This window comes from Podarcis vaucheri, assembly GCF_965113315.1.
Source record: "Podarcis vaucheri genome assembly, chromosome: 5".
Lineage (NCBI taxonomy): Eukaryota > Metazoa > Chordata > Lepidosauria > Squamata > Lacertidae > Podarcis > Podarcis vaucheri.
In genome coordinates, this window is record NC_138763.1 from 98313466 (window position 1) to 98336784 (window position 23319).

At 44.0% G+C, this 23319-nt stretch overlaps 1 long non-coding RNA gene across 3 annotated transcripts; it reads left to right on the forward strand.

Annotated features, from left to right (window-relative positions):
* Positions 1-1325: 1325 nt before the first annotated feature.
* Positions 1326-19454, forward strand: LOC309532720. Of its 3 annotated transcripts, XR_014219972.1 has the most exons (7): positions 1326-3812; positions 3944-4011; positions 5553-8376; positions 9965-10032; positions 14941-15109; positions 16137-16227; positions 18606-19454. It is a non-coding gene; the product is annotated as an uncharacterized lncRNA (long non-coding RNA). The 3 variants fall into 3 exon arrangements; XR_014219970.1 differs by having other exon boundaries at positions 1326-4011; XR_014219971.1 differs by lacking the exon at positions 9965-10032 and having other exon boundaries at positions 1326-4011.
* Positions 19455-23319: the final 3865 nt, after the last annotated feature.

The following is a 23319-nucleotide window of genomic DNA, read 5'->3' on the forward strand; positions in this document are numbered from 1 at the left end:
TGTGCTAAATTGCTGCCCGCGCCATATTACGCTTTGAGAGCTTACAACCCACTGGAGATACTCTTAGGGGGGAGATAGGAGCGCAGCCAGCCAGCCCAAGATGCGCTGTTGAAGGGACCCTTCAGCGTGCATGCTTTCAAAGAGAATTGGTAAAAGAATTTGCACTGGAATGTCTGCCACATAAAGGTTCTTTAGTACTCCTGCATTAATGATTCCTCAGTGGCCTCTTTGACTCCTCCCAAGTCATTGTTTCTATCCCCACAGTCCACCCTCCCCACCAAAAAAGTGGAAGTTGGTTGCAGGGCTGGCCCACCTATGAGGAAAGGTGAGGTGACTGCCTCAGGTGGCAGGATCCATAGGGGCCTTGTGGCTGCTGTTCTTGCCAGCATCTGCCCTAAGAGTAGCAGCAGCAGGCGTGCTTCTCTTATCCCTCCCCCTGCAACATTCAGTTTCACAGAGACACAGCCCTTGGGGGTGGGGAGGAGAGCTCCGGTGTTTGAGCTCTGTGTCTGAATGCCCCCCCATTTTTAAATTTTATTTTTTATTAAAAAAATTTTGCCCTGCAAAAACCTGCTCTTTTGAAGCCGCATCGGAGCAAAGTTCAATTCAGGTTTTCTGTGCGTTGCCGTTTGCTCCGATTCAGCCGTAAAGAGTGGGCTTTTGCGGGGAAAGCTCTGGAGCAAAAATGAGGGGGGGGGTCATTCAGACATGAAGTTTTAAAGCGTGGACCATGCCTGGGGAAATGCAGAGAAAAGGTAAGTGTGGATCTGACCTTGCTGTATTTGTGTGCGTTTCCTCCATTTGGACGCCTTCCACTTTCAAGCAAAGGCTTGTCCCTGAACGAAACAAAACAGGACCCGTCAGCCACAAAACTTCCCTTTAACCCTCCTTATAATGCAAGCACACCACACGGCTAGTGAGAGTGAGCCTACAGCAGTATTAGCTCTCCGCACCCCCATTTTTAATGTACGGGTACGTTATCTGCACTATGACACCATGCCAGCATCCTACTTTCTCTTTTGCAGCTTTTAATGTTCAGGCTGTGATTGCTGAACCTTTCTCTTGGTTCCACAAAAGCATTGACAGCGAGTGCACGGGAGTTGCCTATGCCAGGAAGAAGTGGCGTCAGTGGGGCACGTTGACATGGAGGCACATCAAAGCTGGTAGTAAAAAAGAAAAGGGGGGCATCCCTGGAAGGAAAAGGTTTGAGATCTTTGCTGGAAGCTACGGACCATGCACAGATGGCTACTTTGTGACCTGTGACCACCACAAACATTTTGAGGGTGCCAATCCACTTGAGTGTGTGTGACCAGCCCGATACCCTGAATGCACATTAAAAAGGTCATGTGAAGAGGACCAGAAAACTCCACAGTTCAAATCTCATCTCAACCACAAACGATTCTCTCAGTCGCCTTGATCTACCCTATAGTATATCCAATTTTATTTTCATAACAATCTTGTTAAGGTAGCCTCCCAAAAACCAACTTGCCGGCTAAATAGAGATTTGAACCCAGGCAATTTCTTGGCTTCTATTCATCATGGTACCCTGGCTTTCAAAAATGCAATTTGTGGGCACGTCAGGAGTTTCCCGCATTTTAATTTCTCACCTGCCTCACACTTAAATGTACGGTAATTAACTCGCTGTGTAATCCTGCAGGTATTTATGCTGGAGGAAGTCCCAGCGAGTTTCATGGGGCTTACTCCTAGGGTCAATGGATGCAGGATTTCAGCCTTACTAACCAGAATGACGGTAGGCTTTTTCTGTCAAGTCTCCTTCCTGAATTCAAGAGGTGTGGAGGCTTTGAAGCAGTTGGGACAACAGCTTGATGACAAGCAGAGAAAAACCTGGTCCTGGCAGAGTTCACTGTACAGCCTACTCTGTGCTGATGATAATATTTTTCCTCCTTTTGCGTCAACAGTGTCATCCAGCAGAGTGGTTTCAAGTGATGAGGAATCCTCTTCTCACAGGTTCCTGCTAGTCTATCGATATCCCACTATGATGTGTTCACATACCACTTAGCAAGCTGGTCCTGGATAGCTCAGTTGGTTAGAGCATGGTGCCGATAACACCCTGGTTGCAGGTTCAATCCCCGTATGGGACAACTGTACATCCCTGCATTGCAGGGTTTTGGGCTAGATGATACCCAGGGTCCCTTCCAACTCTACAGTTCTGTGATTTTATGAGAGAGAAAAACTCAAATCGAATCCAATTGAGATGCTCTCTTGGATGCAGTACAAGTACAGGATGTTACGGGAAAGCCACCTGATTGCCTTTGCTTGGATGAATTTCATTTATTAATACAGCCTGATGATGCTTGGATAGAGAAGATGCTTGAAGGGTTACTCTCTAGTGAAATGGAGTTGAAGGACTGGTCTTTCCCAGGTATTATCAGTCCATGTAAAGCATGGGTAGGCAAACTAAGGCCCAGGGGCCAGATCCGGCCCAATAGCCTTCTAAATCTGGCCCACTGACCGTCCAGGAATCAGCGTGTTTTTACATGAGTAGAATGTGTCCTTTTATTTAAAATGCATCTTGGGGTTATTTGTGGGGCATAGGAATTCGTTTGTTTTTCCCCCTCATCAAAATATAGTCCGGACCCCCACAAGGTCTGAGGGACAGTGGAGCGGCCCCCTGCTGAAAAAGTTTGCTGGCCCCCGAGTAAAGAAAAATGTGGGTGGGAAGTAGGGACAAGCACGCTAGGTCCCCACATGTTTAGACCCAGGTGAATTTGGGTGGGTTTTTGAATTCGGGTCGGAAAGGACTTGAGGTAAACACTTCTTTGGGGGAAGAAGGAATTAGCGTTTCAATTAAGAAGTGGTATAAATGTCTCCTCCGCCTCCTTCATCAAAAAATTAAGCATAAAAGCCGCTAGAAGCTGCTAGCAAGTGTAACTCCTACCAGGCACCTACAAAACGACCAGAAATGGTCCGTGAAATGATGAAGCATTATGTTCAGAAACATTGGCCTGGATAAAATGTTAGAGCTCATCTAGACTTCCTTTTGTTCTGCATTTCTAGACACAGATCAGCACTTAAAAGTGCCGTGTCCAAACACTGCTGCTGTCGTTCATCTGAATTTCTGTTTGTTCTGATCCAGCATTAAATAATTTTTATGGGGAAAGTGCTAGGGCGAAAAAGGGGGGGCATTGCAGAGACCTACTCCTAGAAAGCGCGGGGCACAAGGTAAGTGTGGCTGATCCCAAAGTCAAACTACCTAACTTACGCCCCTTAACTTTCATGGTTCTAGTCTGAGTACAACTTACTTCGATAGAGCTCAACTATTGGGGTGAGGGAACGCCTGTCCCCAGTGCCAGCCACATTTTGAAAGTGCAAATGGGAGTTGTGCTTCCGAACTCCTTTCCTACTGAACGATGAATGTCATCTATAAGGTTTTCAAATGGACACAGAAAATTTAACCTCTTCCAGGCCACCTTTTCCTAACAATGTTTTTGTGCTGCTGGTTTGTACTGAACTCCCATTACGACAGTTTGAAGCGACGCATCTTAAAGCGCCTTCTTGTTTTTTCCTGCCATATGAGAATTGTGCGCTAGAAAGCTGCCTTTAAATAACATTTGAATATGTTTTTTTATGAAAATGGTAGTAAGCAATTATTATTTATAATTCAATACATTATACAAATGATATTAAATATTCAACAGTTCTTGTTTTTAATTCTGGAACCCCAGAGGTATTCATACACAGGTGTCAAGAATTAAATACCCCTAAATGAAGGGTGTGAGTCTACTGACTTCTGTAGCAAACAAAACCCCTTCACTCTTGTATTTGCTGAGTCATGGAGCAAAGCAACTGAGGTAACAATATTTGCCAAGTGACTGTATTTGGCTGTACAGTTAACGGTCAATTAATATTTCAGGTATAGGGCTTATTTTATTTTATTTTATTTTACAAACTTATTTTATTTTACAAACTTTATTTTACGCAGTCATCCACATGGCACCAACACAAACTTGGAAAATCTTCAACATTACGGATTCAGCTCACATCCGCAAGGTATACTGGAGAGATCATTTATCCATAGCGACTGCTGCGATAGAGACAGAAGAGAGATTGCCATTAGATAGCCATTCATAAGCCATATAAATTAAGGCCTTTCTGGAGTCAAACCCACCTTTCTTACTTATTCCTCTTATCCCTCTCTGATAACTGTATATCCCAAGTATAAAGGTAAAGGACCCTTGACCGACTCTGGGGTTGCGGCGCTCATCTCGCTTTATTGGCTGAGGGAGCCGGTGTACAGCTTCCGGGTCATGTGGCCAGCATGGCTAAGCCGCTTCTAGCGAACCAGAGCAGCGCATGGAAACATCGTTTACCTTCCCGCTGGAGCGGTACCTATTTATCTACTTGCACTTCGTGTTTTCGAACTGCTAGGTTGGCAGGACCAGGGACCAAACGATGGGAGCTCACCCCGTCACAGGGATTTGAACCGCTGACCTTCTGATCGGCAAGTCCTAGGCTCTGTGGTTTAACCCATAGTGCCAGCTGCGTCCCATATCCCAAGTATACTTCAGCCAAATTTGGAGAGAGGCTGGCGCATTGCTAGAGGTGGTGTTGAGTTGAAAATTCCCCTAACACAGAGCTCTTCCAATGTTGCTGGGTACTCTAACAGGATGGCCAGTGGTCAGGAATGATGGGAGTTGTAGTTTGGCAACATTTGGAAGGCCACAGATTCTCCACCCATGCCCTAAGAGCTTTTCACCCAACTTTTGAGGTGGACATGCTGCCCCAAGCTCATGTCCCCCCCCCCAGTCTCAGTTTTGGGGTGGCAGGGCTTGTCCCCCTGGCAGCAGCGATGCTACTCTGGCATCACTCCTCCACCCAACAAGAGATGGCCAGTGATGAGGCAGCTCTGTTCCCTGGTCAGGGGAAAGTAGAGTTGGAGGAAACTTTGGGTCCAATCTTCACAGCTACATTCTTTGGCTGTGAAAGTGAGGAAGGAGGCAATTTCCGCAATTTTCATGAGTGGGCCGGACAACCGTCACAATTTTTGAGGTGGTGGGCAGGTTTCTGAAAGCAGAGAGGCTTGTCTCCCTTTTTTTGGGGGGGGGGGAGAAGACTTCTTGCTCTGCAGCAGGTGGCTGTGGGACTCCCATTTCTCCACCACAATGCCTACGGAAATATTTTCTCTTGCCCCCAAAGTTGGCTGCCTTTCCTAGCTCTTTCCAAAAAGCCAACTGGAACTTGCAGCACACACACCTGTGGGGCAGAGAGAGGACAACCAGATGTCTGAGGTGTAGCTGCCACTGCTTCATCCCAACCCTGCCACCTTGGAACGTCACCAAAATTCTCCCACCCACGTTTTAATGACCTCAAATGGGGCAATGGAACGTGCGACATTTGATTCATCCTTGACATCCAAACTACAAATGATGCAGAAGACGTGTGATTCATAGGACATTTGTTTCTGCAGAACTTCAACAAATTTTATTTTTCATTTTCTTGTCATGCAGGAGATGGGTCTGTTCTATATTTGCCAGATGTTTTTGGCCATGTTTGCAGAAAGGTAATACCTATATGTCACTTTAAAACCTCAGTTCTCCCAGGAGTTCACTGGAATCTGTACACACCAGCAGGCCGGGGCTGTGTATGCACGGCTGTTTACTCCAACTCCATCCCAGTGCTGGTGTTTGAAGCTGAAGACACATGGCTTGAGCCACAATCCACCTGTATCCTGTAGTTTCTTGAGAAATGCTGCCAATTGATGTGTTTCCTCTCAAAGCAGCTTCCATCTGAGTCAAAAACGTAAGCTATGGTTGTGCTAAGGTAGGTACATTTTCGATAATCGTTGTGCATGTTCAGATTTCGGCTACCTTGAGGAGGAATTTGGGGAGGGGTGCAGGTGTGAGGAAGCAAATCAGGTGTTGCGTACAGCAACATAAATCTGGGGAGAAAGGGCTTTGCTGTGTTTTCAGCTGTCAATGTGTACATGCCCTGTACCTTTAAAGGAAATTTGAGAGCTCATTCTTTCCGGCAAAGAAATCTGGGCACTGCAGTTTATCCCTCGCAGAGTTATGATTCCCAGCAACCCTTAACAAACCGCAGTGCCCAGAATTCATTGGGGTGTGTGTGTGTGAATGTGCTTCGAAAGGGCTTTAAGGATACAGTGTGTGTCAGTGCTGGCATGATATTGAAAAAGTCTTAACTCTCCACTTGGACCCAGGTGCTGATTAATTTACTGTAAATATCCCAGTAATTACACACAGGCACACACACCCCTACTGCATGTCAGTCTGGCCAATATTTTGGTAAGAATGGTAGAGTACATTATTTGAATGCCTAAACCGGTCAATCAGAGCTATGATCCTTGAGATTGCAATTGCTGGTCAGTGAATTTGTGGGCCAGAGGTCTGATTCAGAACAAGATGGCTTCATCTGCTCATCTGGATAAACCTTTCTTGCAATGTGAGTGCAGAACCCATTAATGGTAGCCATTACATCAAATGCCACTACTAGTTCAGCTCGCCATCTCTCGCCTGAATTCACTTTTACAACAGCAAGAAACCACCTTGTTTTTTTTCTAACAAGACCATTCAGATTCCTAACATTACATTTGTGTATGTTGCAGTTCATAATCCCCTCTGCTATTGACTGATATAAGTAGCACAGTATTCTACCACTGAAATGCTAAAACAAGTGATTATAAAAGGTTTCCTTTTTTAAAAACATTTTTTATTTAATCATCTGTTTATTTCTTTTCAGAGGTTTCTTTCAGCCCGCAGATCTCAAGGTAGGTTACAAAATTTGAAAACAGCAATAATACACCAACATTAAATAAATAAGAGGAGGTAAAACACAAAGTTAAACCTAGCAAAGTAAAACCTAGCAGTGGACTTTCTTAAAAACACTACATGGATTTTACATTTGCATCAGTCACTAGAGTGTTTCCTGACTTATGTGGAATCATACAGACCTCTAGTGGTGCAAAATGGAAACAAAGGCACACATTGATTGCAAATTTGTCAGGTTGTGAGGAGTCTTGCGCACCAATGAAACTTTTCTAACCTTACAAAAAGCCTCTTTGCTTTCCCCAAGGTTCCTTGGGTTTTTCTCCCAAGAAGGAACCACAAAATTCACCTCAGAATTTCGCATTAGGAAATATTCAGTGGAAATACCCTAGACCTCAGCCTTATCCAGTGCAGGGATAATTTCTTCGCTATCTCCAGAACGCCCATTAATGTTTTTAGTCAGGCAAGACACAAACGACACCATCTGACCAAAGACATGTAGGAATGTACGCAAGGCACAACCTACGTTCCTTAGTCTTACCAAAATTACTTTTGCCTTCCAAATTTATCCCATGGATTCACATTAGTCTATGAGGAAGCTGTTGCAAATGCTCAGTCATTGAAACCCACTGGAAGTAAGGGTTTTGAAAATGACAGTTGTTAAGTTGTGGGTGAACATATCAGACGACACAGCGATTATTCAAACAGCTCTTGTTTATTCACAGGCCAGGACAGAACTGAACTGAGGAGCTCAGTCAGCCTGCTTATATAGAGCTCCAGTACAACGTAACTGTAGCAACTTTCTAAAACTATCCAATCACTGAACGTCACTTTCGATCCCTTATTTGCATAACTAACTACAGTATCCCCCTGCTGGCCCAGGGTGAGAACTTCAGTACATAACAACAGTAACTTTAACCCTTGGGGACATCACATAGCATGGAGAGAGGGTGAAAGCTGATACCCTGGCCTTCGCCCACCTTGGGGGCTCCTACTGGCTCTGCCCCTGCCCTGGGCATATTTTAGGACTCCCTTTTCTTCTGTGTTTGTAAGTTGCTTTAAACTGGGATCTTAGGATGAAGGGTGAGATGAAGATCATGATAATAATGATAGGATAGGATAGGGAGAGGGCCCTGGACCGCATTACTGATGATGATTATGATGATTATATTAATTAAATTGATACACCATCCTTCATCTGAAGATCACTGCATGCGGACTCAACAGTGCATATAACCCTACTACGTTTTCATATGCTGCTACCCACAAAGAAAGGAAAATGCCTAAGACTTCGAGCTGTAATCAATGTGATAAAATCGTGCAATGAATCATGTTCAAATAAAAACAACAAATTCATCCTGGTGTCTGCACATCTTTTAGTGCTCACTCCATGAACAAATAAATAATTTTGCTTGTTAACCTTCGCAACAAAGGAGAGGGGGACAAAGCCATACCTGGGGAAGCTCCGCCAAAGTCTGGGAAAGGAATCTCCCTCCTCAGAAGAAAATTGCGCAGAAACAGACATTGCTTCCAACTCTTCCTTTGCCATCTGCAGTGTCTGCCGGAAGAGTCAAACGAGGTTGCGTCTTGGGGGTGTCCTTGAAGAAAGTACGGGGAAAGCTGCTCTCAGAGGGTAAGTCTGCTCCAATTACACACATTTCCACTTGTTTCCAAGAAACTCGGTTCAGCTCGAACTCTGCACATGCCTCTTGCGCATTGTGTTCATTTGGCTTTGCCTCAAGCTGAGAGTATACGATGCCATTGCAAAGGAATCAGTTCAAGCTAAGCATCAAAGGAAGTTCTGGTTTTTTCCTGCCACACATATTCTGCATGGTATTTGCCACGCAGAGGAATTTTCCCACTAAAACCCATGTGCACAGAACACTAGAGATTAAGTGTAAGCCTAACTAGCCCTCAGAACCCCTGGAAGTGAATGCCTGTATTTGGTATTAAGTAATCCTGGACAATTAAGATGGCATTCTCTGGCAAGTGCCTTAGCCCAGCGACCAGATTAAGGCTAAGTGTGCATTGTCCAACTTTAAGTTTCTCGGGAAATGCCTCCACTTTCTATACCTCAGTTAAAGGTACAAGGACTCCTGACCATTAGGTCCAGCCGTGACCGACTCTGGGGTTGCGGTGCTCATCTCGCTTTATTGGCCGAGGGAGCCGGCGTAAAGCTTCCGGATCATGTGGCCAGCATGACTAAGCCGCTTCTGGCGAGCCAGAGCAGCGCATGGAAATGCCGTTTACCTTCCCGCCGGAGCGGTACCTATTTATCTACTTGCACTTTGATGTGCTTCGAACTGCTAGGTTGGCAGGAGCAGGGACCGAGCAACGGGAGCTCACCCCGTCGCGGGGATTCAAATCGCCGACCTTCTGATCGGCAAGTCCTAGGCTCTGTGGTTTAGCCCACAGAGCCACCCGCGTCCCCTTGCTGCAAATTCTGATTAACCAGACATCCCTCCTGACCTCCCAGTCACTCTCTCCAGTGGTAAAATCATATTGTGACGTTCAGTAAGAGTCTACTACTTGCAGCCATTGTCATTTAAAGTCCCTTCCACCACATCTCCATTCTTAATGAGAGCACCCTCTGCAGTGCTGGATTTACGTATAAGCTAAACAAGCTATAGCTTAGGGCCCCACTCTCTTGGGCCCCCCCAAAAAAAAATTAAAGGAAGAAAAAAACTGGATGTACATTTCCAAAATATAAGATAAAAAACAAATAAAATAAAACCTACATACACCAACAGTGTTTTGTGTGGTGTAGGCTCCTATGGTGTAAGTAATGGGCCCCACCTGCTAGCCTGCTCCCTAAAATATCACTGGTTTGCTATTATTATTTCAAGTTATAGCAAGTTTTTAGAGACAAGATTATGAGTCTTTGTAGACTGTGTTTCTAAAGGAACTTTTGTAATTTACAAATGGCAATGTGTTTGCATTATTAAGTTTGTTATGAATAAAAAATCATTTTAAGAGCTTAATAATTATTTGACTACAGTGGTACCTCAGGTTAAGTACTTAATTCGTTCCGGAGGTCCGTTCATAACCTGAAACTGTTCTTGTTTTTGGACCTTTACCGGGAGGGTTCTATGGAACCCATGGCAGAATCAAATGCAGGTAAAATGTACCAAGGCCTGGGGGGGCAGAGGAAATCTGAAGACTGGTTGGATTCTTCGGCCAGGAAGCAGAAACAAATTAATCCAGTTATGTTTAACCACCAGAAATTCACCACCCAATTCAACAACTTATTATTGGAGGGAGCTGTGATTGAACCCCTACAAGGAGGGATGTAAGTACCAGCAATTTCCATTCCGACCTGTATTCACCATAACCAGTGCTGTTTCCGTACTGCTGCAGTTCAGTTTCTGCCAAATACCACATTATTTATCTCTCTCTCCACTATTTAACATAAGTTACATAACTTATGTAACGATTTATATAAGATACATCCATGTAAAGAAAACATGAAAACAATGTAAAAAATAAATAAATCATAGTAAGTATCACTTGCAGACTTAAAACAAAAGCAACAATCTGAACAGACACTGATCGTATTCTCTTAACTGATTTCCATTCCTGACTACAGATAAAAATGTGAACTGCAGCAATTTCCACTCCTGTTTCCATTTTTTGTTGGAATTCCCTGACATCACCACCCTGTTGTCTTAAAATTCATTAGAACTGAATATTTAGCCACTTTCTGTGCTCTACAAGCAAAATTTGTTATGGCCTCTGTTTGCAAGGAACACCCAAGAATTCTGCTGTTAGGCTCCTGAAAACGGAGGCAGAGAAAAATGGAAATGTAATCTGGGGAGCCTTGCCAGACAGCATCCGTTTGTAACAAACAAACAAACAAACAAACAAACAAACAAACAAACTGTAAACAGGATGTGTACTCCACTGAGGTTCCTATAAACGAGGCAACAACTTACATTTCTACTCCAAAATAAAACCTCTTTAGAACCTTGTGTTTATGATATTACAGTGGTACCTCGGGTTACATACGCTTCAGGTTACACACTCCGCTAACCCAGAAATATTACCTCAGGTTAAGAACTTTGCTTCAGGATGAGAACAGAAATCGTGCTCTGGTGGCGCGGCAGCAGCAGGAGGCCCCATTAGCTAAAGTGGTGCTTCAGGTTAAGAACAGTTTCAGGTTAAGAACGGACCTCCGGAACGAATTAAGTACTTAACCCGAGGTACCACTGTACTTTGTATTTACATAACCCCTTCAAGTGAGCAAAGTGAGCTCTACACCTTATCTCAGAATGCGATACCAGAATTCTGAAAGGTAGGTCAGTATGATCAAGGACTGCGTTTGTAGATGGGATTCTGATTCACAGCTAAGTATCTTGGCTATTCCTCTATGGTGACAGCAGCAAATGCCTGAGCAGATAATAGACAGCATGAGATAGCATGAGAGGGTCTTTCCTAGACATGTCAGATCTAATCATTTCTTACCATGGAAAGGCTTCCTTAATCCTTGGCAATCAGTCTTACTCATTTCCTTTGAACATACACAGTCTGTCCTCCCTTGAGCTGCAAAGTCTATTCTGTGCTTATAAGGTAAAGGTAAAGGGATCCCTGATCATTAAGTCCAGTTGCGGACGACTCTGGGGTTGCGGCGCTCATCTCGCTTTATTGGCCGAGGGAGCCGGCGTACAGCTTCCGGGTCATGTGGCCAGCATGACTAAGCCGCTTCTGGCAAACCAGAGCAGCGCACGGAAACACCGTTTACCTTTCTACCAGAGTGGTACCTATTTATCTACTTGCACTTTGATGTGCTTTCAAACTGCTAGGTTGGCAGGAGCAGGGACCGAGCAACGGGAGCTCACCCCGTTGCGGGGATTCGAACCGCCTACCTTCCAATCAGCAAGCCCTAGGCTCTGTGGTTTAACCCACAGTGCCACCCGTGTCTGTGCTTATACAGTTCTGCTAAATATAGTTCACTGCTTCTTGTCACCTTCTGCATTTTGGAAAACCGGTTGGGGATGCTACTATAAAAAGTTCCCTCTCTACACAATAAAGAACCCCCAGCCTGGCCATAAAGTAGAGAACTGATCCATGTTGAAAATGTCCATATAAGTTCACCAGAATCTTACAGACTCATATTTAAATGGTGGCGATTGATGTGTTCTGTAGTTCTAAACCAGCTTTCCTCAACCTTGGGACACCAGGTGTTCTTGAACTACAACTCCCATCATCCTTGACCACTGGCCATGCTGGCTAGCAATGATGGGAGTTGTAGTCCAATGGCATCAAGGGACCCAAGGTTGAGAAAGGCTGTACTGGATATTACCGCCAGGTGGAGCTGCAATACCATGGCCCATGTGATGTGTGGTCTTGGCAGTCCTGAAATGCTTTTGTGTAATGGAAGAGGTGAAAAGGGACTGTGAGATGCACTCAGAGATGTTAGTTATTACATTTTAGATGGTTTTCTTTCCCCATCTTTAACCCCACAACCCCCCTGGGGGGGTAGACTCTGAGATAATTGGTTTACAATCCAATTCACCACACTGGGGTTGCTTCCAGACTATTGTTATGTTCAGGCAGAATTCAAACACATAAAGGTAAATTCATAGAATCATAGAATCATAGAGTTGGAAGAGACCACAAGGGCCATCGAGTCCAACCCCCTGCCAAGCAGGAAACACCATCAGAGCACTCCTGACATATGATTGTCAAGCCTCTGCTTAAAGACCTCCAAAGTAGGAGACTCCACCACACTCCTTGGCAGCAAATTCCACTGTCGAACAGCTCTTACTGTCAGGAGGTTCTTCCTAATGTTTAGGTGGAATCTTCTTTCTTGTAGTTTGGATTCATTGCTCCGTGTCCGCTTCTCTGGAGCAGCAGAAAACAACCTTTCTCCCTCCTCTATGTGACATCCTTTTATATATTTGAACATGGCTATCATATCACCCCTGAACCTCCTCTTCTCCAGGCTAAACATGCCCAGCTCCCTTAGCCGTTCCTCATAAGGCATCGTTTCCAGGCCTTTGACCATTTTGGTTGCCCTCCTCTGGACACGTTCCAGTTTGTCAGTGTCCTTCTTGAACTGTGGTGCCCAGAACTGGACACAGTACTCCAGGTGAGGTCTGACCAGAGCAGAATACTGTGGCACTATTACTACCCTTGATCTAGATGCTATACTCCTATTGATGCAGCCCAAAATTGCATTGGGCTTCAGGTTTTGCTGGTCTGGTGCTCTTGTGCAACAGATCTGTTTCTCTTAAAAACTGGACTTTTTGTAGTGAGGAACGTGATAGGAAAACACTGGGAAGTGTGGAATAATATTTGCTTGATGCAACGCCATCAATCTCACGAACAAATGAGGAGGAATGTTCAAGAAATAAGGTTTCTAGAAACAATCTGGCTCACTCGAGTAGCTTACCTTCAAATGCTAAGAGAAAACTGCTGTGCCAAAGGGTAGTCAGCAAGGCTGAGAAGCAAAAAAGGTTCAAATTTCTCAAATCCCTAGTTCAATAATCACCTCTGCCGAAAACCACAAGTTGGCCTTACGTTAAGCCACTCAGACACAGCAGCCTGCCCTCCCATCAGCAATATTAAGATAAAGTTACTGATGAATCTTACAGAGTTGTCGAAAGGCAGCAGGATGATGTATTTGTACACTTAGAAGTGTTACGTACTAAGTCTTATTCTAAAGATTGCGTGGTTGCAGACACTGGAATTTTGCATGTTGTCAAAGGAAAGAGAATAACAGTTGGTCAAAGTTATTTATTTAATAATATGCACTCCAGCCTTCCAAATACAGCAGCTTTTAAGGTTATCTTAAAGCAGTTGTGGAAAACCTCAGGCCTGCCAGCCCTCTCCCTTGCCAGCGAGGGAACAAACTGCGGTCAAAAACTTCAGCAGTTTATTATGACTATTTCCTATTTATATATTGCAATCACTGCACGTTACACATTACAGCATAAAAGAAGCACATCCACAATGACTAGTCCTTGCCCTGAGGAACTTGCAATATAAATTTCAATGACAGAAGAGACAGCAAAGGGAGAATGCAGAAGGAAGAGTCGCAAGGGGTCAGTACAATACAATACAATAGCAAATGCACCTATGTGCTTACATTTCATTTCAGATGCGAGGAGACTAAGCGGTTAAGTGAAAGAGGTGAGCTTTGAGGAGGGAGCTGGCATTGTGTAGGAATTTTAAGAGGAACGTAGAGGGCATGGCAAGACTAAGAAACTAGAAGAGTTTAAGTGAACAGGGGGAGACTTTGCAGCACCTGAGGGTGTTACAGTCAGAAGTGCAAACTTCACGGGCTGGGATATATTTCGAAATAAAGGCAGAGGGGAAGGAAGTTCCCTGGATAGCTTTGATAACAAGGACAGTGAGTTCGTGCTGGATATTGGATTAAAACCAGGCATGTCAATTGTGCTTCATAGGTAAAGGTAAAGGGACCCCTGACCATTAGGTCCAGTCGTGACCGACTCTGGGGTTGCGGCGCTCATCTCACTTTATTGGCCGAGGGAGCCGGCGTACAGCTTCCGGGTCATGTGGCCAGCATGACTAAGCCGCTTCTGGCGAAACCAGAGCAGCGCACGGAAATGCCTTTTACCTTCCCGCCAGAGCGGTATCTACTTGCACTTTGACGTGCTTTCAAACTGCTAGTTTGGCAGGAGCAGGGACTGAACAACGGGTGCTCACCCCATCGTGGGGATTAAAACCGCCAACCTTCTGATTGGCAAGTCCTAGGCTCTGTGGTTTAACCCACAGCGCCACCCACGTCCCTATTGTGCTTCATAAATTGCAATAAATAGCTGTTTTTCTTGGTGCACTGGCAAATCTGAGATAACACTTACTTGGCACAACATCGTCTAATCTCCCCACAAGCAAATTGGGATAAATGCTCAATATACAGATCATTTGATCATAGTGGCAGGACACCTCACTTGCAGAAGCAGAAACTCCCAGGTCTTAAAGGCTTTCATATGTTCCATGAGGTATAAGCAAAAGAAATTCCCTCAACCTTCCCTTTCATTTTCAAGGATATAAGGCATTGGCCCTTTCACATTGCCTGCTGGCAATCATTTATTATTGCTGTGCATGGTGTTTTACAAAGCGAAAATAGCAAAACACAGGACCCAGCTCCAAATCCATCTAGATTACTGTTAGGTTCTGGGTGAACATATCAGACGACACAGCGATTCTCCAAACAGCTCTTGTTTATTCACAGGTCAGAACAGAACTGAACTGAAGGGTTCAGCCAGCCTGCTTATATAGAGCTCCACTAGAATGCAACAGTAACCATTTTCTGTAACTATCCAATCACTGAACGTCACTTTTGATTCCTTATTTGCATATGTGGACCTGAACTATCTACAGTATGCCTCTGCTGGCCCAGGGTGAGAACTTCAGTACATAACAATTGCCATCTAGATTTAAATATTGGGGGCAGCCTTTCATGAGTCAGCCAAAACACCTTGCTTTCGTACAGATCAAAAAATTTGGTTTCTGGTTGTCCTGATTGAGAATTAAAACTTTAAAGTTGTTCTTTTGAATGCGAAAACATTTTATTAATAAAAGCTGTGATTCTTGCATTTTAATCAAGGGAAAATGGATTCAAGGAAAAACATATGACAATGTTCTACAGGTGGTATTTAACCCCCAACAAATTAGCAAAGATGTATAGAACATATTCTATACATACAACATATGCTGGAGGTGTAAACAGGCTGAAGGGACAATGATACATATGTGGTGGGGCTGCAATAAAATTAAAAAATTCTGGGACACGATATACGAAGAAATTTAAAAAATATTTAAACAAACTTTCAAAAAACAACCCAGAAGCCTTCCTCTTGGGAATATTGGGACCAGAGTTCTCTAAGGAAAAAAAAAAGAAATTCTTATATGCTGCAACAGCAGCTAGAATACTGGTTGCCAAAAAATGGAAAGGTGAAACGATACCATCAAAAGAGGAGTGGCAGGAGAAACTTGAATTAGCTAAATTAACTGAGATAATTAGGGGCAGCCAACCCAAAGGTACAACAATGAATGGAGAATTTATAAAGAATATTTAATTAAACATTGTCCACAATGGACATGTTTTGACTAAACTCCGCAAGTTGCAAGTTAGATTAAGAATACATGAGACATAATAGAAGAAAGAAATTGAGTAAGGAATATGGAAATAGTGATAACAAAAAGGGGGGAAAGGATGACCCCTCAATGAGGAGGTTGGAAGCCATATGGAGGAATTAATAATTTGTGAATTAAGAAAAAGACTTAAGCAATGTATTATTTTTGTCATGTTGGAAAATCAATAAAAAGCAATTTTAAAAATGCAGGAGCTTTTAAAAAAAATGTTTGTGGGCATGTTGGACAGGATATATTTAACGTACTGATAGGAATGTTTTTATTTGTTCACAGTCTGCATGTGCCATCACTCTGAATGATACAGGATACACACCATGGTCACTTACTGCTGATTTTGTTGTCTCCTTGGATGAACCAATACAAGGTAAACCATAGTTGATGACAGCTGATATGGGCTGGGAATGCAGATATATGACAGTTATTCTTAGTTTTAATTTACTTAACCCTTAAAGAGTTTCCAAGTGACTTAAAAAAATCAAAAGCTTAGCATAAAATGGAAAAAATGCATTGCAATAAAAGTCATTTTTAAAAAATTATTATTATTATTACCCCACCTTTTGCTGCTGACAGGTACTCAAAGCAGCTTACAGATAAAACAGCCCAAAGAGCAAAACCAGTGAAATGACAGCAAAAGGCTCAGCAGTAAAAGCACACCAACAATTGACAGCAAAATTGTGCTAATCCACCAGATGCCTGGGGAAAGAGACAAGTTTTTACCTATCACCCAAACAATCTTAGTGATGGCATGAAGCCCTTTGCCCAGCAGATGGCAAGAGTGTGTTGGTGGTTCTTCGTCAAAGTCATTGAGTTGTTTCACACAGGAAGGGTGGCTTTGCTGAATCTGATACTCTCTCTCTTTCCACTTCCTGCTGCATATGGTTCAAATTCTCTCCCACATAATGCTTGTCTAACTTCTAATCTATTTTACTTGAAGAAGCTTCTCAAGACGCATCTTTTGTCTTTTGCTTTTTCCACCCCGAAACTCTTATTTTCGATAGCTGAGCTATTAACCCTTCTCTATGTCTTCTTGTAGGGATGTGGGTGGTGCTGTGGGTTAAACCACAGAGCGTAGGTGTCAGGGAACTGCCATCAGTGCCGGAGGGAGAGAGCAAGATCCAGAGGGATTCCAGCGAGCATCCCGGGATTGGGAGGGGCAGCCCATCTTCTGAGGAAGAGAATCAGCGTAGCACCAGTGGAGAAGGGGGGCAGATGGGGGAAGTGGCGAGGCGGTCCCATGACTCCTTGCCAGGGAACAGTGGGGAGAGTAGAGGTCCTCTGCTGCCTACGCCCTCCTTGCGCAGAAGGCTTTCGCGCAGAGAGAGTAGGAGGAGACTAGGCGTCAAAGAGCTTCTTTGCTGGAAGAAGTTTAAGAAATGCCCACTGACGGATTCTGCCAGCGATTGAGACAGCCACGGGTGAGTGGCTGTCCGGACAGAAAAGGTTCACTCAGGCAACCCAGCCAGGTGTTTGCACCAGCTTACTCACGAGCAACCCCTAGAACCACTACACTAGGACTTGCCGATCAGAAGGTCAGCGGTTCGAATCCCCGCGATGGGGTGAGCTCCCATTGCTCGGTCCCTGCTCCTGCCAGCCTAGCAGTTTGAAAGCATGTCAAAGTGCAAGTAGATAAATAGGTACCACTCCGGCGGGAAGGTAAACGGCGTTTCCGTGCGCTGCTCTGGTTCGCCAGAAGTGGCTTAGTCATGCTGACCACATGACCCAGAAGCTGTACACCGGCTCCCTCGGCCAATAAAGCGAGATGAGCGCCGCAACCCCAGAGTCGGCCACGACTGGACCTAATGGTCAGGGGTCCCTTTATCTTTACCTATGCCTTCTTGTGCCTACATTACTTAAGAAAATCACGGGTGCGCACGCTCTCTCTCTCTCTCTCTCTCTCTCTCACACACACACAGACCAGCCCACGAAGGGATCTCTGTGGGACCAATCTGGCCCAGGCAAGATAAACCTTGCCGACCCCTGCCATAGTTCATCCAGGTCTGGTGGATATTACTTTGGCTTCTGCTTCTCTGGTGTTACTGGAACTTGATTCCAATCTATAGTTGTTCCAGCAGAACTCCAATCCTGGGCAACTGTCCACTGCATGAGCATAAGGACTAAATCAAGACACTGTATCGCTTCACCCCATAGGAAAAGAGGAAGAAGATGTGGAGTCTCAGGACTCATATTTGTTTCATGCTTTTACCCTTATTGTTGAAGGCCATAACATCTTTCGTTTGTGCTCCATCCATATCACAGGCTCCAGCAGAGTTCCAAGGAGGGGGGTGGGCACAATGTCTGCAAAAAGGCTGTAGGCTATGCTACTGCAACACAGAGACAGGACAATGACAATGACAATCAAGTGCAGGTTCTTCATCGGTGCTCATACACCAGTGGATCCGTCCCGGATACATGGCCAGTGTGTTAAGTAGTCAATGTAATTGAATTAGACATTTTGTTTTTAGTACTTCTGCTTTGTTTTTAATTGCTAATTTTAAGTGTAATTTGATTAAGAAGTTACAGGTAGGTAGCCGTGTAAAAATTCCTTCCAGTAGCATAGCACCTTAGAGACCAACTAAGTTTGTTATTGTGCTTTAGTTGGTCTCTAGGGTGCCACTGGAAGGAATTTTTATTTATTTATTTATTTTGTTTTGATTAAGAAGGATTCATCTATCTATATTATTTGACTGATGGAGATCACCAATATAGCTGATCTATATTCTTCTCCTTTCCTACCCACTGCAGTTCCAGTTTCTGGCCACTGCTGTCTACGCCTCTAGCAGTCTGCTTGTGGTGCATGTATTCCCAGCTGGATTCCAAACCTGGTGGTCTTCATCTAAATCTTTGCTTGTCATCCGAAACCTCTACTGCTGGACTTAAGTGAAAAAGACAAAAGACATTTTTGAGACTGCTGCTGGAATTTTGACTGCCTTTATAGCAGCTGTTCCAAGATGAAGCTCTTCCAGTGGTGGGAAAGGATACTGCGCTGTTCCCTCCTGGGTGTCTTAATGGCATCAGAAACAAAGCAGTTGACTTTGAGCATTTGCGCTGAAGAATGGAGCCCTTCAATTGTTGAACCCTCGAAAAATGGAACTCGTCTGGATTGAAACTGATGATTCTTTTGGCAGGTCTTAATGGGCAGACCTTGCAGTCACGAAGAACATGTTTATATGTTCCAACTATTCCATCTTGGAAACATCTGAATTGCCATCCTGGCAAGATCTCATCCTGGCTTAGCATTCTGTTTCTCATAGAAGCAAGCTGGATACATCTAAAAAAATCCCATAATCATGATGGTATCCCTATGCTGTGGCTTCAGACTTGCTACCATAGTATTATTAAGAACACTATTGCTATTCTGGAGCAAAACAAAAGCTATCTAGTCCAGATGCCCATAGGAAGCCCACAAGAAGGTCAGGATCGCAGCACCATTTGCCTGCAACCTGTGTTCCGAAACACTATTGGAGCTAAGCAGGTGTGGGCCTGGTCAGCACTCTAGATGGGAGACCATATGTAAGTTACTCTAAGCTTATCATGTAAAGAGTTTTTATATCTCTGTGAGTAGTAAAACAAATAAATCCTTATTATTCTAAATGGCATATCTGGTGGCATTTGTTGGTTGCCTCTGAAAACTCATGCTATAATAGTTTATCAGGCAGCGTTAAGCCTCGTTAGTTTGGGTGGAAGAAGTTTAGCCTGTTGAAATCAAGGAGGCTTAAAGGTGCTTAACTTTGCCTAGACTATGTCATTAAATCTGCAAAATAAAAAAATTCCTTCCAGTAGCACCTTAAAGACCAACTAAGTTAGTTCTTGGTATGAGCTTTCGTGTGCATGCACACTTCTTCAGATACCATGCACACGAAAGCTCATACCAAGAACTAACTTAGTTGGTCTTTAAGGTGCTACTGGAAGGAATTTTTTTATTTTGACTATGGCAGACCAACACGGCTACCTATCTGTAATTAAATCTGCAAGGTGCCATAAGATGTTGTACTTGTGCTTTTAGAGCTGAACAGAAGACGGGGTAAAGAGCAGAGGGGCAGGGGATGGCAACACACTTAATGCATATTCAGACCCATTAAAGTCAAAGTTATTGTTTTTATACACTGTTGGCTGAGCAGTGAGGGACAGGAAGAGGCTACAGCCTTGGGAATGCTTGGTCTGAAGTTTGTCCCCATGACACATTTCCTGAGCTGCAACCTCTTTAAACCTTCCTACTGATTTCAGCAGTGATGTCTGTTGCTTTTCTGTCTATGTTCACAAGTCAATATGTCCCCGTTGACTTAAATGGAAGTAGATAAAAATGACACAAGGGAACTGATGTTCTTTTCGAAAGAAAAGAAAAATACTGAAAAGCCAAATAAACATGAATAGTTCACGCACAGAATCAGTATCATCCCAGCATTCAAAAATCTGGGTTTCCACCTGGAATTTAACTGGACCAGACCAAACCAATGCTGGACCCCCAGTTTTGGAATGGAATGGAAAGATTTCATTCTCCTCCTCTGTATTCCTTGGTTCTGAATACTAATTTGCACAGCTCATATTGGAGCTATTGTGAATTGAGCATCTTGGCCCAAGAAGTTATTCTCTGCTTGGAATATAAAATGAGACTCTGTTCGTGCATGGAAAACCTTCCATGGATCAGATGATTAAAACCATCGGTAATTTATCTGCATGCCCAAAAATTATTTAATATTAATTTTAAACTATTTTTTGGTCTCAATTTAAACTTTTCATGCAGGAATCTTTTCCCCAACGTGGGGCTTGAACCCCTGTGATTAAGAGTCCTGTGCTCTATAACTATTTCCTGTTAGATGTGCTGCTGAAGCTTTTTGCTGCTGTCATTGAGGATTTTTATGAACTGCTTGTTTTTTATCATGTTTTGTTTTGTTTTACTTGCACTTTTGCTCTTTAAAATGTCCTAAGTCACTTGGAGATGTTTCCTATGTAACAAGTGATGATGATGATGATTCAGAGGAAGAGATTTCAGAGGGAATAAATTGAGGATTAGACAGGGGACCTTAGAGCAAAAAGGTCCTTTGTGCTTCGGCTTCTCCCTTCATTCTTTGCCCTGTGCTGCCCAAGCTATGTTGTTGTTGAGTTGTTTAGTCGTGTCTGACTCTTCGTGACTCCATGGACCAGAGCACACCGGGCACTCCTGTCTTCCACTGCCTCCCGCAGTTTGGTCAAACTCATGCTGGTAGCTTCGAGAACACTGTCCAACCATCTCATCCTCTGTCATCCCATTCTTCTTGTGCCCTCCATCTTTCCCAACATCAGGTTCTTTTCCAGGGAGTCTTCTCTTCTCATGAGGTGGCCAGAGTTTTGGAGCCTCAGCTTCAGGATCTGTACTTCCAGTGAGCACTCAGGGCTGATTTCCTTCAGAATGGAGAGGTTTGATCTTCTTGCAGTTCATGGGACTCTCAAGAGTCTCCTCCAGCACCATAATTCAAAAGCATCAATTCTTCAGTGATCAACCTTCTTTATGGTCCAGCTCTCACTTCCATACATCACTACTGGGAAAACCATAGTTTTAATTATAAGGACCTTTGTTGGCAAGGTGATGTCTCTGCTGTTTAAGATGCTGTCTAGATGCTGTCTACATGCATACAAAAGTATTACTGTTAATTACCAAGAGATACTCTTGAGAGTCCCATGGACTGCAAGAAGATCAAACCTATCCATTCTGAAGGGAATCAGCACTGAGTGGAAGGACAGATCCTAAATCTGAGGCTCCAATACTTTGGCCACCTCATGAGAAGAGAAGACTGTGGGAGGCAGTGGAAGACAGGAGTGCCTGGAGTGCTCTGGTCCATGGGGTCACGAAGAGTTGGACATGACTAAATGACTAAACAACAACAAGTGTGCCTAAATGGCACTCAAAAATAATATCTGAAATCCTTACAGCAGCTCTGTAAGGTCATTATTATAGCCCCATATTGCAGAAAGAGGCTGAAGCAGAGAGAGAGAGAGAGAGAGAGAGAGAGAGAGAGAGGTTTGAAGCAAAGATGTCTGGATTAATAGCTTATTCTCTTTTCCACTACACTAAACCATCTTATTGCATACCACAAGGAGAGAATACAAGGAAATAAGAAGAGTATGGTCAGACCACTCCCTTCTTCTGTGGTTTTCAGCAGCTGGTATCCTGAAGCATTGGTACCTTTGGCTGTGGAGGTAAAGCATAGCCAACATGGCTAGCAACCATTGGTATCTTTCTCCTCCATGAAAGCGGCCAGCACTGCCTGCTGTGGCAGCGAGTTCCATAGTTTAACCAGGCCCTGCATTAAAAGTACCTTCTTTTATCAGTCCTCAACCCAACAACGTTCCACTTCATTGAAATCCCACAAGTGTTATGGTAGAGAAAAACCTTTCTCTATTCCTTCTCTCTATGCCATGCATAGTTGTAGGTACTTCTATGATGTCACCTCCTCTTGCCTTTTCTTTAAACTAGCTGCCTGCAACCTTTCTTCCTTGGAGAGTCGCTCCATCTGCTTGATCATTTTAGTGGCCCCTTTCTGAACCGTTCCCAACTCCATAAAACCCTCTGTGAGGTGAGGTGACAGGAACTGTACACAGTGTTCCCCAAATGCCCCAACAGCTTAAAATATCCTGGAATGAAAGATGAAATTAGGGCTGAGGATGTGTGTGATATGAGCCCCTCTTCCACCCCAACCAAACTATCCCATAGCAGTAGACACCCTTCTCCACCCTCTCCTCCACTCAAGTCTGGATCTAGATGAGCAGTCCTATAACTGGGCAGTTAATGTTCAGAAATCTCACAGTGGGATACTATAGAGGGGTGGGCCTTTTTGTCTTGTTTCTCTGCCCCCCAGCAATTCCTTTTGGGCCTCCAACCTATCCATTTCTAATGCACAGTGCTTTTTTCGGGGGGGGGGGGCACAGGGGTACGCATTCCCCTAAACATTTTGTGAATCTAAGTTTGGCCTCACTGAGGGACAGTATTTCAATATGAATAGGAAAATGAGCGTACCCCTAAACATTTTTAATGGAACAAAAGCACTGCTCATACATACCAGAAAACAGGTCCTCTTCCTAGTTCCCAATTCCTGCCACAAGGCTTGGGTGAAAACCAGTTTCTTTCTAAATCAAAATAAAACCTGACTTGTACAGTGGTACCTCAGGTTACATACGCTTCAGGTTACAGACTCCAGTAACCCAGAAATAGTGCTTCAGGTTAAGAACTTTGCTTCAGGATGAGAACAGAAATCGTGCTCCAGTGGCACAGCAGCAGCAGCAGGCCCCATTAGCTAAAGTGGTGCTTCAGGTTAAGAACAGTTTCAGGTTAAGAACGGGCCTCCGGAACGAATGAAGTACTTAACCCGAGGTACCACTGTACTGGGAAACGCCCCCAGAAGCATCATCACCTGCAAGGATGAGGCTGAAATAGACCAGCCAGATGCTATAGATAGAAGCATGTGAATGCCCTGAATACATT